Source organism: Rhinolophus ferrumequinum, chromosome 9 (assembly GCF_004115265.2).
Source record: "Rhinolophus ferrumequinum isolate MPI-CBG mRhiFer1 chromosome 9, mRhiFer1_v1.p, whole genome shotgun sequence".
Taxonomy (NCBI): domain Eukaryota; kingdom Metazoa; phylum Chordata; class Mammalia; order Chiroptera; family Rhinolophidae; genus Rhinolophus; species Rhinolophus ferrumequinum.
Genome location: NC_046292.1, coordinates 33,015,193 through 33,027,992, shown reverse-complemented (window position 1 = coordinate 33,027,992; position 12,800 = coordinate 33,015,193). Strand labels below are relative to the sequence as shown.

At 54.4% G+C, this 12,800-nt stretch overlaps 1 non-coding gene across 1 annotated transcript; it reads right to left on the bottom strand.

Annotated features, from left to right (window-relative positions):
• Positions 1 to 12,229: 12,229 nt before the first annotated feature.
• On the bottom strand, positions 12,230 to 12,303 carry TRNAI-AAU (transfer RNA isoleucine (anticodon AAU)). Its single transcript has one exon. It is a non-coding gene; the product is annotated as a tRNA-Ile (tRNA).
• Positions 12,304 to 12,800: the final 497 nt, after the last annotated feature.

Below are 12,800 nucleotides of genomic sequence, written 5' to 3'. Positions count from 1 at the left end.
TGGGGGCCGGCTCTAGGAGACCAGAGACCCGGCAGGGGAACTAAGCGATGAAGCCCAGAGAAAGCGGGAATGGGGAACGTAGAGGCTGGGCGTCAGTTGTAGACACACCCGCCCTTGGGCTGCGCTGAACCAGCTGGAGAGGTGGGGCTGTTGACCTTCAGCCTTGTGTGTGGGGGTGTCTCCATGTGATACCCGTGAGTGTCCGTTTGTGTTTAACCTGTGTGTATATAACTGTCTGTCAGAAGGCTTTGTGAGTGTATGCCCAGCAGATCTGCCTGTGTCCCTATGTGTGTGTGCCTCTACCTTTGTGACTTCTCACCTGGGTGTGCCTGAGTGAGCTACCCATAGTCCAGGTAATTAACCCATACGTCCAACTGTGTCGTGGTCAGAGTGCGTCTGTGTGTGTCCCAGTGTGTCCATCAATCTGGACTGCCTGAAAATATGTGTGTGTGTGTGTGTGTGTGTGTCCAGGATTAGTTCAGAGATAGGAGGCTGTGCTGCCAGGTCAGTTTCTCCCCTGTTGCCCCCCTAAAACCTACAGGCGTTTTGGGCTCAGTGGAGGATCATCCATTCAAGGCCTGACCTGGCCAGAGTACTGTCAGCCCAGTGTCCTCTAGAAACTTTGTTTTCTGCTCAAGATCTACTAGGCAACGTGTGAGTGTGTGTGTGTGTGTGTGTGTGTGTGTGTGTGTGTGGAGGGGATCCCCAGTGCAAGTTGTGTTTTGTACTGGAGCAGAGAAACGACTACAATTTTGTGACCACACAGGATCTCACATGTGACAGTATCAGGGACAGGGGTTCAAGGACACTCCCACCCCCCAAATACTCACCGGTCGCCCTTGAAGCTGACCCTCCAGCCGCCATCAAGCGGAGCCCATCCCGAGGCGGAAGTGCTCACCTTCGCGGTTGTCTTCGCCTGGGGCGGGTTACCACTCCTCTGCACCTTTGCTCTTCTGTTCCGATTTCGATGCGGGGTCTGTGCGGCCGCAGCCAGGGTTTCTCGTCCTTGCAGGTGTCCGCGCCCCTAAGGTCTGCGGGGGTGGGGAAAGGTGTTTAAGCCCCCTCCTGCGTAGCGATTCCCTGCTCCTAGTCCAAAAACTGTCTACCCGAGCCATGGAGGAGAGGAATTTGAGCCAATTATCCGGATAATTTGTTCTCACTAGGCAGCAAAATCGATTTTTTTTTTCTGACCGCCTACACACATTCATACAGCTGGTTCGCAGAGAGGGGAGGTAAGGACTAAATTCACCGATTCTTAGGTCAGAATGGCTTCCCCCTTTGGGGGACAACTGCAAAGGGAAGTGAAACGCGAATCCCCCCAAAACTGAAAACAACTCTCACTCCACCCCACCTAAAACTAATAGGCGACAGGACTTCCTAGGAAGACGCCGGACCGGCCAACCCGCCTGCAGCGCACAGGATCCGGAGCTCGGGTGAAGGGAAGACACACCCGCCACCGGCTGTCGTGGCTGCGAACTGGGAACCTGCACAGTGTCCGCGGCTGCGGCGCGAACGATCTCTTCGGTGCGAACAGCCTCTGCCCCGCAAGGCCCATCCAGTTAGTAAAGCCCTCCTGTCTCCTGAAACCGGAGCTGCCCCAGAAAACCAGCAGCCGCCCGGCCGGCCCAGAGTCTCTAGAGACTTTCTTAAAACGAAAAAGACCGTCCGGTGCCCGGGACAGAAACCGCCCTGAAGCTGCGCCCCAGGCTCGCAGGTTCCCTGCTGGGGTGGGAGGAGCGGATTCCCAACACAGAAAGGGCGTAAAGGCCGCGGATCCCAGCCTCCTTTTACCCTCCAATCCCGACTCCCTCATCCGACAAATCACAACACTGAGGGGCCCCCACACCTACACACACTGGAATACAGGAAAAATTGACGCCCCAAATTCAGGGCGAATTTGGAGAAGTTCGGCTCAAGCCCCGTGCGCGCACCACCAGGGCAGCTGCGGCCCCTGCGCAGTGTCCGGGAACTTGCGACTGATCCGAGAGAAAGTTCAGGCGGCGATGTCCAGGACACTGCTTGTTCCCGTCCAAGAGCGGTCACGGCTACCAGGGTGGGAGGCCCAGAGAGAAGAGACCCCGGCAGTTGCCCCAGCCTCCCAGCCCTTCCGCCGCTCCATCCACACACCGCGAGAGCGGCTCCAGTTCTAGCCCCAGCCTGCGGGTCCCCGCCGGAGCTCTCGGTACCCTCGCCAGCCGAGGCCACGGGACACAAAACGAATTCCAGGGAACTAGACCCGCTGCGCCCCAAACACCCACTTGGGGGACCCTAGCCCGAGGCCGCGTTTATGAGGTTGGAGGGTGGCTGACCGAGGAACCAATCCTAACTGGAAAATTCGTGCGAAATCGCAAACCAAGAGAAAAGGCGCGCTCGCCGCTGGCGAAGTTTGAGCGGAAGCCGCGCGGACTGGACCGGAGCCGGATCCTGGACAATGCCCTGGGCATCACGGGGCTCGCTGGGCGTTGTGGACGAGGAAGATGGGGAGGCATGGAAGGCCCCTGCGCTCCAGGGTGGGAACCTGGGCGGCGGGCCGCGCCCCCTCCCCAGTCCGGGCCCCAGGCTCCGCGACGCCCCAGGCCGCATCTGCTCCGCATTACCCCGGCCACCTCCTCCCTACCCCCTCCAAACTGAGAAGGATTTGTCTCCGCTTAATATCCAAACCTTTTTTGTATTTTTTTTTTTCAGGGGCGAAGTAATATTTTCCAAATGAGGCAAAACCGTGACGGATCCGAAGCGTTCTCTGCGGGTGCCTGCGTCTCCGCGGGCCGAGGCTTCCGTCTCTGCCTCGGCGCGTTTCTGCCTACAGCTCGCTCTCCTCTCTCTTTCGGCCTCCGGAATTTCGAGTCCTGAGCTTTTTCTGGCTCTAGGTTGCTCGCTCTCTCTGACTCCGTTTTCTGCCCTGGATGTCGTTCCCCCTGCCTCACCGTGTGTGTCTCTCTGTCTCTCCGTGACTCTGTCTCTCTGGCCTTCCCCTTGGCTTCCTCCATCCCTGCGCAGTCTGTCTCCAAGTTCCTGGCCCCAAGCAAACTTTCCGATCCTCCTAGCTGGCAAGGGACTGTAGGACCACAAGAAGGGAAGCGGTCCCCCGGGCTCTCCGCCTGCGGCCTCCCCGCCCCGGCACCCCTCCCGGCTCGGCCCCGCCGGCCCCGCCCGCTCGCACCTGGTCTCTACGCTCCGCGCCACCGCCGCCGCTGCCATCTACGCGCGCCGTGGCCGGAGCTGGAGTTTTAAACGGCGTTTCCCGGGCGCCCGGCGCGGGCCCACTGGCTCCCTAATGGCCCCAGTGTCTGCCAATCACGCGCCGCTCCCGCCCCCGGCCCGCCCTGCCGGTACAGCTGAGCGGCTCTCCGCCTAGGTGGCCGGGGTCTGACCGTCGGTGGGTCTGTGAGCCCGGCCAGCGTCCGTCATTTCCTCCGAATCTCGATCTCTTGGTTTCCCGGCCCGGATCTCTGCAGAAGCCGCAGGCCGATCGCTGGAGCGAGGAGGGGTCTTGAGAAACCTTCCCTTCCCAAGGCCTCACCCGCGCCTTGGTGGGGTCTGGAATAGCACTAGGGTCCCTAGCGATGGCGTAGGGGCGACCTGATTGACTCCCTTCCCCACCGTCCCTCCAAGATTAGTCCCGAGTTGAGCTCGCAAGCGCGCGCGCGCGCACACACACACGCACACACACACACACCCTCTCTGTATCACTTCCACACCACCCACAGACCTGCCACCCCCATGCGACCGCACCACCCCACCCCACAACCCGCAATCAGAGCTCGCTGCCCACACACTCAGCCCATACACAAGATGGCACTCCTAGCAGCGGATCACCTACCTGTATGGCAGCTGGAGACCTCTTGGAGAGTGTACCTGTGTGACAGCTTCTACACACAGCACATGCATCTGTCTCAAAAGGGACAGACTACAGTGCCTGGCCCACAAAGGGAAAATTCCCAGGCCTGGGGCCCTCTGAGTTCCTGCCAGCGCTCCAGTCTCTCCCCGCAGGACCCGTTCACAGGAATACGGTGTTCTGAAGCTGGCTCTGGGGCCAGGCGGTGATGGAGGCTGCCTCCTGAGAGGTGTCTGAGATGTGTGCGAGAGGAGCAGGTTAAACCTGACGCTGCGGGCTGTGCCCCGTGGCAAGTCACTGTATTGAGGCTTTGTGTGTGTGGTTATGTGGAGGTGACTGAAGAGGTGCTTGGCCACGAGTGTGCAGCATGTGGGGTGCGTATGGTGTGTGTCCCTGTATGGATGGGTTTCTGTGCGGCCTGCCATTTGCCACAGTGGCAGCAACTGTGAGTCGTATGTGGAGTGTGTGACTGGTACTCCCATGACCACAAGTTCGTGTTAACAGTGGAGCCTCATATGGCCATAAGTTCTTTTTGTGTATAACCAATCTTTGTGCAATTGTAAGTTCAAGTGTGGTTGTGAATCCAGGTGGCTGGGTGTGGGATGAACACAGGGCAGGCACATGGTCTTACACCTGGGGACAGTCACCTGGACCCTGATTCTGATATTCTCTCTCTACTATAGTAAGTAAAGCTCCTGGGTCTAGCTGCTGGGAGCTGGGCTGTTTGCTTAGGAGCAAAGGCATGGAGAGGTGGGAAGTATTGGCTGGCCAATGCTGCCAGTAGGTTTTAAGAGTCCTGGCCTGGGTTAAGGAGGTCAGGAATTTTTGCGGGGGCAGGGCAGAAGGGGTCACGGACAGATTTGAGGGTCGATCCCCAGGCAGAGTTAGGAGCTGAGCGCCTCAGGGCTGGCAGGGGTAGTGGTGGGCCTCAGAAGGGAGGGGAGAAAAGGGGGCTGTAAGAGGATTAGGCCGCTTAGACCCTTCTCTCCCACCAGGATACCCCACCCCCACCCTAAAGCTCCAGAAAAGATTTCTTCTGCCAAAGTAAAACCGTTTAGGCTCCATTTAAAGGGACAAGAAAGGTGGAGGCGGGGGCTTTAAATAACCTTTTAATTTCCCTTCAGAGATCAGGTCCTGTGAGGGAGGGGAGCAGATGGAAGGAAAGGGAAAGAAAAGGAAGGGAAAGGAAAGGAAGGGAAGGGAAGGGAAGAGAAGGGAAGGGAAAGAAAGGGGGAAGAGGAAAGGAGAGGAGTGGGGAGGCTGTTTCTTTGGCTTAGATAATCAGGACTTTCGGTTGGGCATTCCAAACGCTGGAGAAATGGTGGAAAGGACACTGCGCCCCCACCTGGCTGCCCTCCACACACAAACACATACACACATATATCATCCTGGAGAAAACCCCCCATACACACACACACACACACACACACACACAAAACACACAGTCATTCAGTCATGAACACAGACCTGACTACAGGTGCACATATGGAGGGTCACATTTAGAGTCACACAAATGAAGGAGGGTCACCGAAGTCCCTTCCACGGTAGCACAGATGTGGAGTTCCTCTCTGCGCCTAGCCATCCCTACCTAGTGGTGCCAGGAGGGTTTACTGAGGGCATGCACCATCCCCCCAAGAGAAATCCTGGCTTCAATTGGGGCTCCCCTTGTAGCAGGAGGGAGCATCATCTTTCTTTGCCCAGGCACCCAACTCCAACCCATCCCTCCCTAGTTTCTTCCTCAGACAGGACAGGAGTTGCTGGGCAGACTGGAAGTATGAGGATCCCAATCCGGCCTGGGCCTAACTTGGGGCTGGGCCTGTCAGGCCCAGGCTAGGAGACGCAGGGCTGTTGAGAATAGTCCAGGTGCTGCTGGTGAGCTGAGGGCTGCTGAAGGCTCCAGGCTGTGGGGCACATGGCCCAAGTAGGCATATGCTTTTTGAAGAAACTTGTCTGCCACACAAACTCGGAGCCCAGCTGAAGAAACCCTTGCTAGCGTCCTATCCCAGATCCCTGCCACTGCCAGCTGCCCCGGTCCCAGAGGTCTAGAGCTGGTGGCTGTGTGGCAGGTATGCCCCAAGCCTCATGGTACACACTGGTCCTCCACAGACTGAAATTCCCAGACATCTGGAGCAGCCCCCACTACCAGGCCAGACTCACCCTAGCAGGGACACACAGGCCTCCACACAGGGGGCACCGTGGGCAGAGAGAGCACCGTCTGTCAGCCTCATTCCCACCCAGGTATACTTCCACAGACATTGCAGCACAGAGCTGGGCTCTGGCTTGATTGTGGATACTTATGGGGAGGAGGACACAGAATCCCTGGCACATGCTGGGACAAAAGAGAGCAAAATAGGTTAGGAGGGGTAAGGGGACGATGTCCTTTAGGGAAGCCTGGTGTGATGGGGAGCTTGGCATGCCACAATGTGGGTGGGTTTTACTGATTTAACAAAATGATTCTAAAGGTGCCACTGTCTAGACAGGAGCTAAGAAGTGGAAATGATTCAGGGCTTCCCTCCCTAGCCCATTCCTGGAGCTTCCCCACCCGCTGCCCCAGGGCTGTGGTTGACACCTTCAAAGGGCTTAAAAGGAAGGCGTTTCCAGACTGGCTGGGGACCCGCCCCCGGTAGACTTTCCTGGGCTGCTGGGGCCTGGAGTGGAGGCAGCAGTGCATTTCAGGATGCGCTGCTTGTGTGTTTGTGTGCATTCATCATCCTGTAAGTTACATGCATATGAGTAGTTACATGTATATATGCCTATATTTGTGTGTAAGCATATGTGTATATACATTTAAATATGCAATATGTGAATGTAGACCATGCCTATGTGGATTGCATACTAGGGTGTTGGGGAGACAGTTCTAAATTGAACCAAGGTGGTGGGTAAGGCAAGGGATAGATTAACTTGGGAACCTGGGAAAACAGGGTTTCCGGCAGGCCTGGAAACTCTGAGAGCACAGGGGTCTCAGCCTCTGTGCAGAAAGATCTGGGAAGTGAGGGTCTGTGGTTCCCCATGAGTCCCAAGGCAGGCCCTAGCCCTTCCATTTCTGGGCTCTAAGCTCCGTTTAGAGCAGTAATGCTAAATTCAACGCCCCACCCAACCTCGAACCATACACACTTTCTGAAAGCGAATTCTCAGCCTCCTTGGTCACTCACAGCATCAGAGGGGAGAGGGGAGGGGGCAGATGCCCGGATGGGGCCACTCGAGGCGCCCCCTCGCCGGGCAGGGAATAGATACCCTTAAACTGCGGGAACGCCTGACTGCAATGGAAGAGGCTTGCGGGAGACTTGATACCATGCCCCTCCACGCTCCTTCCCGAGGCCCACTCTCCTCTGAGACCAGAGAGCTGGGAGGCCCGAGGCCTGAGTCCTGGTTCGTGGTGGGGGGCGCGGGTCTTACTCCCCATTCTGAGCCTGCTCCTGCCCCTGCGGCTGGCGCTCCCCAGGTCAGTGGCTTGGTGGTGGGCGGCTTAGAGCTAATTCGAGAGTTAATGGAGACGGCCCGGCCCCCCGCGGCCCCCTCCACCCCCATCCCGCCCCCACCCCCAGGCAGGGCCGCGGGCCGCCTGCATCTGCGCGGTCCGCGGCGATTCATCATCTTGATCCATGGCGCGCGCTGACGGCGGCCCCGGCCGCGCTGACAAGACTAACAAAGCAATTTGCCACGAGCCATCTCCTGGACAGGTTATTAGCGCCGCCGCCGCTTAAAGAGCCCTCCCCCAACCCCAGCGCCGGGCAGCTACCTGCTCTGTCCCCACCCTCTGACGGGCCACTGCCCCTCACCGCTCAGAAATACCCTCGCGTATTGCTGGCCCTCTCTGACCACCCCAAAGTACTATCACCCACACACCCCGCACGTTTCTTCCTCCCCTAGCTGGGGTTGCTACCTGTTCTGCCGCCTCCGATGGTCTCCTGCCCCCACCACTTCCCAAATCTCCCAAGGGCTCCTGGCCTCTTCCCCACCATCTCCCAGACTCCCTCCCCCCACCCCTACTACCTGACTTATCCCCTCACCTTCTTACTCCCAGCGGGTCCCCCTATTTCTACTCTCCACCCTCCTCACCTCCCATACATATCCCTTTGCTGACAGGGACTGGAAAACCTTATTTATTCCCAGCTTTGGTGGCGAAGGGGTTCTCCTATGTGCCTTTGAGCAGACCAAGTTTCCTCTGACCACTGTGGCTTCTAGGTAACCTTACTGTGGGAGGCAGGGTGGCCAAGGCCAACTGGGTGGTTATGGAGATGGGAGGACACTCTGGCTTCTCTAAGGGTGAAGTGACATGGTGAATTGGACGGACGTTTTCTGAGGGGAGGCTATAAATGCCAGGAGAAAAGGTTGGGCCCCATTCAAACAGAGGCTCAGAGACCTGCAGGAACTTGTTCAGGGCCACACAGCAGGTCAGGGCAGAGGGGGGACTTGAACCAGGTGTGACTTCCCAGGCCTGGGCTTTTCCCTGGCTGCAATCCCTCTGGGAAGTGAAGGAGTCCAAGAGACCAGGGTGCCCTCACTAAGCAACTCTCCTCCCACCTGTGTACAGGTGCAGGAAGGGGAGGGGAGAGCTATTTTTGCAAGTGGGTGTGTGTTTGGCCAGATTTATGTGTACGTAATATAGACACATAATGAGGGAGAAGAGTGTCCCACACATTCAGATCCCCAAAAGCAAAGCAACTATTTTGGTCATTTCCGACAGAAGTCTATTTCTTGAGAGAATTCTCCGGGTAGAGTGAATGTGGTCTGATTCTTTAGATATAAGGCAAGTCTGTGTGAAGGGACTGGATGCATACTAGGTAAGCCCCTGGGCATGTGTCTGGGTGTATGCATAAAGGCAAGTGTTGCACACATGTATACTTACACAAGTGGGAGTGTGTCGGGTGTCTCTCTCGGAATATATGTGGGAGTTACTCCATGTATGTGTGCATTGGGGACTAAGTATGCCCCTTTGTGTGTACATGGAGGCCTGGGAGGGGCCAGCATGTGGCACATCTGTGAACATGTCTGTGCACACCTAGGGTAACTGGACTTCAAAACAGGAAAGAGCCCCACCTCCTTATTCACTCTTCTCTTAGATCCAGCCTCAACATTCCCAAACTGTCAACCTCCGAAGCAGGGTGGTAGGGAGAGACATAACCCTGCTCTGAGAGCCTGGGGGAGCTCCTTCTCAAGGATCTGGAATGGGGGGCGGGGGCTCTATCTGCAGGCAAGCTGTCTTGAATCTCCACCAGGATGCAGGTTGGTGCTAAGAGCCCAGGTGGGGGCAGGGCAATGAACCATGTGCCAGGCTTTTTTCTTTTCCTCTGGCCAACCAGGCTGTATCTTCACCCGCGGGCAAGCCCAGCTCTGTCGCTGCCTGCGCCACCACAGCGTCCCTGACGTGAAATATGGGGGGGGGCGCAGGCCGCGCTGGGGAGATTTGTCATCTGTGCTCAGCGGGTGACTCTATCTGCAGACTATTAGAGTATAAAATATATTTTACAAGAGTTTTAGCTACAGGTGACTTGCTCTTTATTACTAGATGTGGGCAAAATCAATACTTCTGTAACTAAAAGATCATTTATTTTGCTTTTTGAAACATTTTTCAACAGGGGCACTGGCTAAGCTTGCAAAGCTATGATTAAGAGTTATGGCGGCGGCTGTTTCCCTTAACCCTTTAAGTACCGCAGCCCAGGCCTTCCTAGCACTGTTACCTGCCTGTAGAAAGCCAGACACACAGATACACAGACACACATTCCCAATTGCAGCAAACATAAGCCCCCACTCTGATAAAATCATCATGGTACACCTATTCTTATACATGTATACATACACTGTCCCAGGTGTACAGAGAAATATAGTGGCATACACGCTCTTTCCCACCCAGAAACCCACCAATCAAATACACATAGGCACAAATGCAAGCTACATGAAAGCCACCAGCACAGTTCTACACCCAAATAGCTCCCACTTCATGCCTTCACACACTCACACATACACACTGTGACACTGAGATGGGCACAGTCACATTGGGCTAAATTCTGACTCTGGGGTCAGTGGCTAGCCAAGGGGTTGGAAGGGGTTGGAAGATGCCGAGGGGTATCATGAACGCAGCTGCAACCACTACTGGACAAGGAATGGAGAGAGCCCAGGAATGTCAGGGCCAAAGATGGGATCTGTGGAACCTGGGCCTCTTCCAGTCAGAGCCCAGCTCTCCTCAAGCCCTCATCTCCCTGACAACCCTGCCCTTTTCTGTCAACTAAAGCAGGGAGTGGTCTTTCTGGAAGCCAAGTCACCATATATGAAAGCTGTGAAGTCATATAACTCTGTCAAGACTGCTCATTGGTGACCACCCCTCCCCTGGGGGGGTTCAGAATGATTAAGTGGCCACATTCCCGGAATGGCATCACCTAACCAGATTGGAGGTGTCCTCTATCCATTATCTGAATCAGCAAGTCAGCATTAGCCAGTTGTTATTTATCCGAGGACTGGGGCGACACAGGGAGGAAACTGTGATTTACCCCACCCATAGGTGGAGCTCTAATGTGAGATTCAAGACAATAAGACTAGCCAACTGTATCAGTTATCTATTGCTGCATAACAAGTTACCCTAAACTTAAGTGGCTTAAGACAAACATTATTATATCACAGTTTCTGAGAGTCAGGAATCCAGTAGCAGCGACTTAACTGGGTGGTTCTGGCCTGGGGTGTCTCATGGGTTGCAGTTATATCAGTTAGGGCTACATTACCTGAAGTCTTGATTGAGTTTGGAGGGGTCTCTTCCAAGAAGGCTCATGTACGTGGCTGGCAGTTGGTGCTTGCTGTCAGCTGGGGTGGCTCAGTTCTCTTCCATGTGGCCTCTTCAGTGGGATAGCCTGGGCTTCTTTATATGGTGGCTGGGATCCAAGAGAGAAAGAAAGCCAAAGACAGAGACAAAAGTCAAAATTGAAGCTGTAGTTTTTTATAACCTAACCTCAAAAGTGACATCCCATTACTCCTGCTATGTTCTAGTCACTATAAACAAGTCCCTAAGTCCAACCCACATCCATGGAGAGGAGATTGAAGCTCCACCACTCAAAAACCTATCAACGTATTTGTGAACATGATGTTAAAACCACCATAACTAGGCAAGGGGACACTTCCATTCTACAGTGTTTGCAAAATGACAAGTATCCTTTGATGACTCTAAGCCCCAAGAAAACCATGGAGCATCCTGAAGTGAGGAGGGTATGGCCAGGTGATGGTAGGGACTCAAAGGCAACTTTCGCTCAGGACCACAGTGTAGCAGTATAATATGCACAGTAATTAAATGCATGGGCCCTGGAGCCAAACTGCCTGGGTTCAAATCCAGGCTCTGCCACTGACTAGCTGTGTGACCTTGAGTAAGACACTTAACCTCCGTGCCTCAGTTCTCTTATTTGTAAAAAAGGGAAAATAACAGTACTGGCCCCCTAGGGTATTATAAGGATTAAATGAGTTGACATTTAGCATAGTGCCTGTTATGTGGTAAATGCCACGTAAGTATCAGCTAATTCTGTCAGTTCCTACCTCTCATTGGCAGTCCCCTACTGTGGACACTTTCTCATAACAGATTTACTGAGAACCTTTGATGTTCCTCAAGCCAACCGCATATTCTCACCATCACCACCCCAACTACCCTGGGCCCCACCTTATCCCCAAACCCACAGGCTAGGGCCAAGCAGAGAGGCTGGGCTCCATGAGCTCCATTTGACCCTGCCAGCCCAGCACTGCCTTTTGTGGCCTCTCTGGGAATGTTGTGCAATATGTTGGCCACAAACATTTTATGAGCAAGAAGACAGAAAGAAATTTTTCTCTATCGACCGCAGCCAGGACTGCTCCCTCCCCCTCCTCTTTGTGAGCCTCCTTGGCGAAAAGGAGAATAAGATGGGGGACAAGGTGAAGACGACCCTCTCAGAGCTTCCTAGTCTCGGATCCTCTTCCCTACCCTCCCCAATGCCATACCTGAAATAACTACCCCTGGCATGAAGGGGTATGCAGACCCAAGTCTAGGAGACCTGGATGCACAGGACCTAAGATGCTTAGTCCCGTGAGACAGGCACCCCCCCTAAGGTCGCCTAGTCTAGGAGTCCCAAGACATTTCACCCAAACATCAAGAAAAGAGAAAAATAAGGTTTTTGTAGGATATTGTTCATAAAGCTACATCTATTAAATTTGAAGCTCTATCCTCTCTATTCTGGGATTATGTCTTTTTAACCTTCTTGACACTAACATATTCTTACTTTTATGAAATGATGTTGGTAACAGTTGGTAGTTTTCCCTCAGTGCCCTTATATGGCAAAATTAATAGATGACAACTTTTTGTTGTCCCACATTTTTATTTATTTATTTTATTTTTATTATTTATTTATTTTGTATGTATTTTTTTAAGGAGGGTGCAGCTCACAGTGGCCCATGCAGGGATCGAACCAGCAACCCTGGTGTTATTAGCACCACACTCTAACCAACTGAGCTAACCAGCCACCCCAGGACCCACATTTTTAAAATATCACTCTCTTCTATGCAAGAAGCACAAAACCATTCCCACCTCATCAAGAATACCTGCTGACCACTGGCCTGGGTTCAGACAGCGGGTAAAAGGAGAAGCTCACCACACTTCTGTCCCAGCTCTGCCAGCAACTTGGTGGGACTCATGATAAGCCCCTTCCTCTTCTCAGCCCTAGTTGGTCTTCCCATCTGCTCAGTGAACAGGTTGGACAGGTGTTCGTTCTCAGTCTATGATCTAGACCAGCTCTGGCCTCTACTCTGGACTACCCCCTCAGCCCTCCTGGCCTTACTCCCCACCCACCCTCACCCTAAGATGACCACAGGTGGATGCTGATATGCTGTGGGTGGCAGGCTAGGCCTGGGAGTCACGTCTAACTGGCCTGAAATGCCCCTCGCCAGGCTCCATTGGAGATACAGTCTGACCTGGGGGCTGGGAGATGGGGAGGGGTCTTCGGCCTTTGGCCAGGGGACC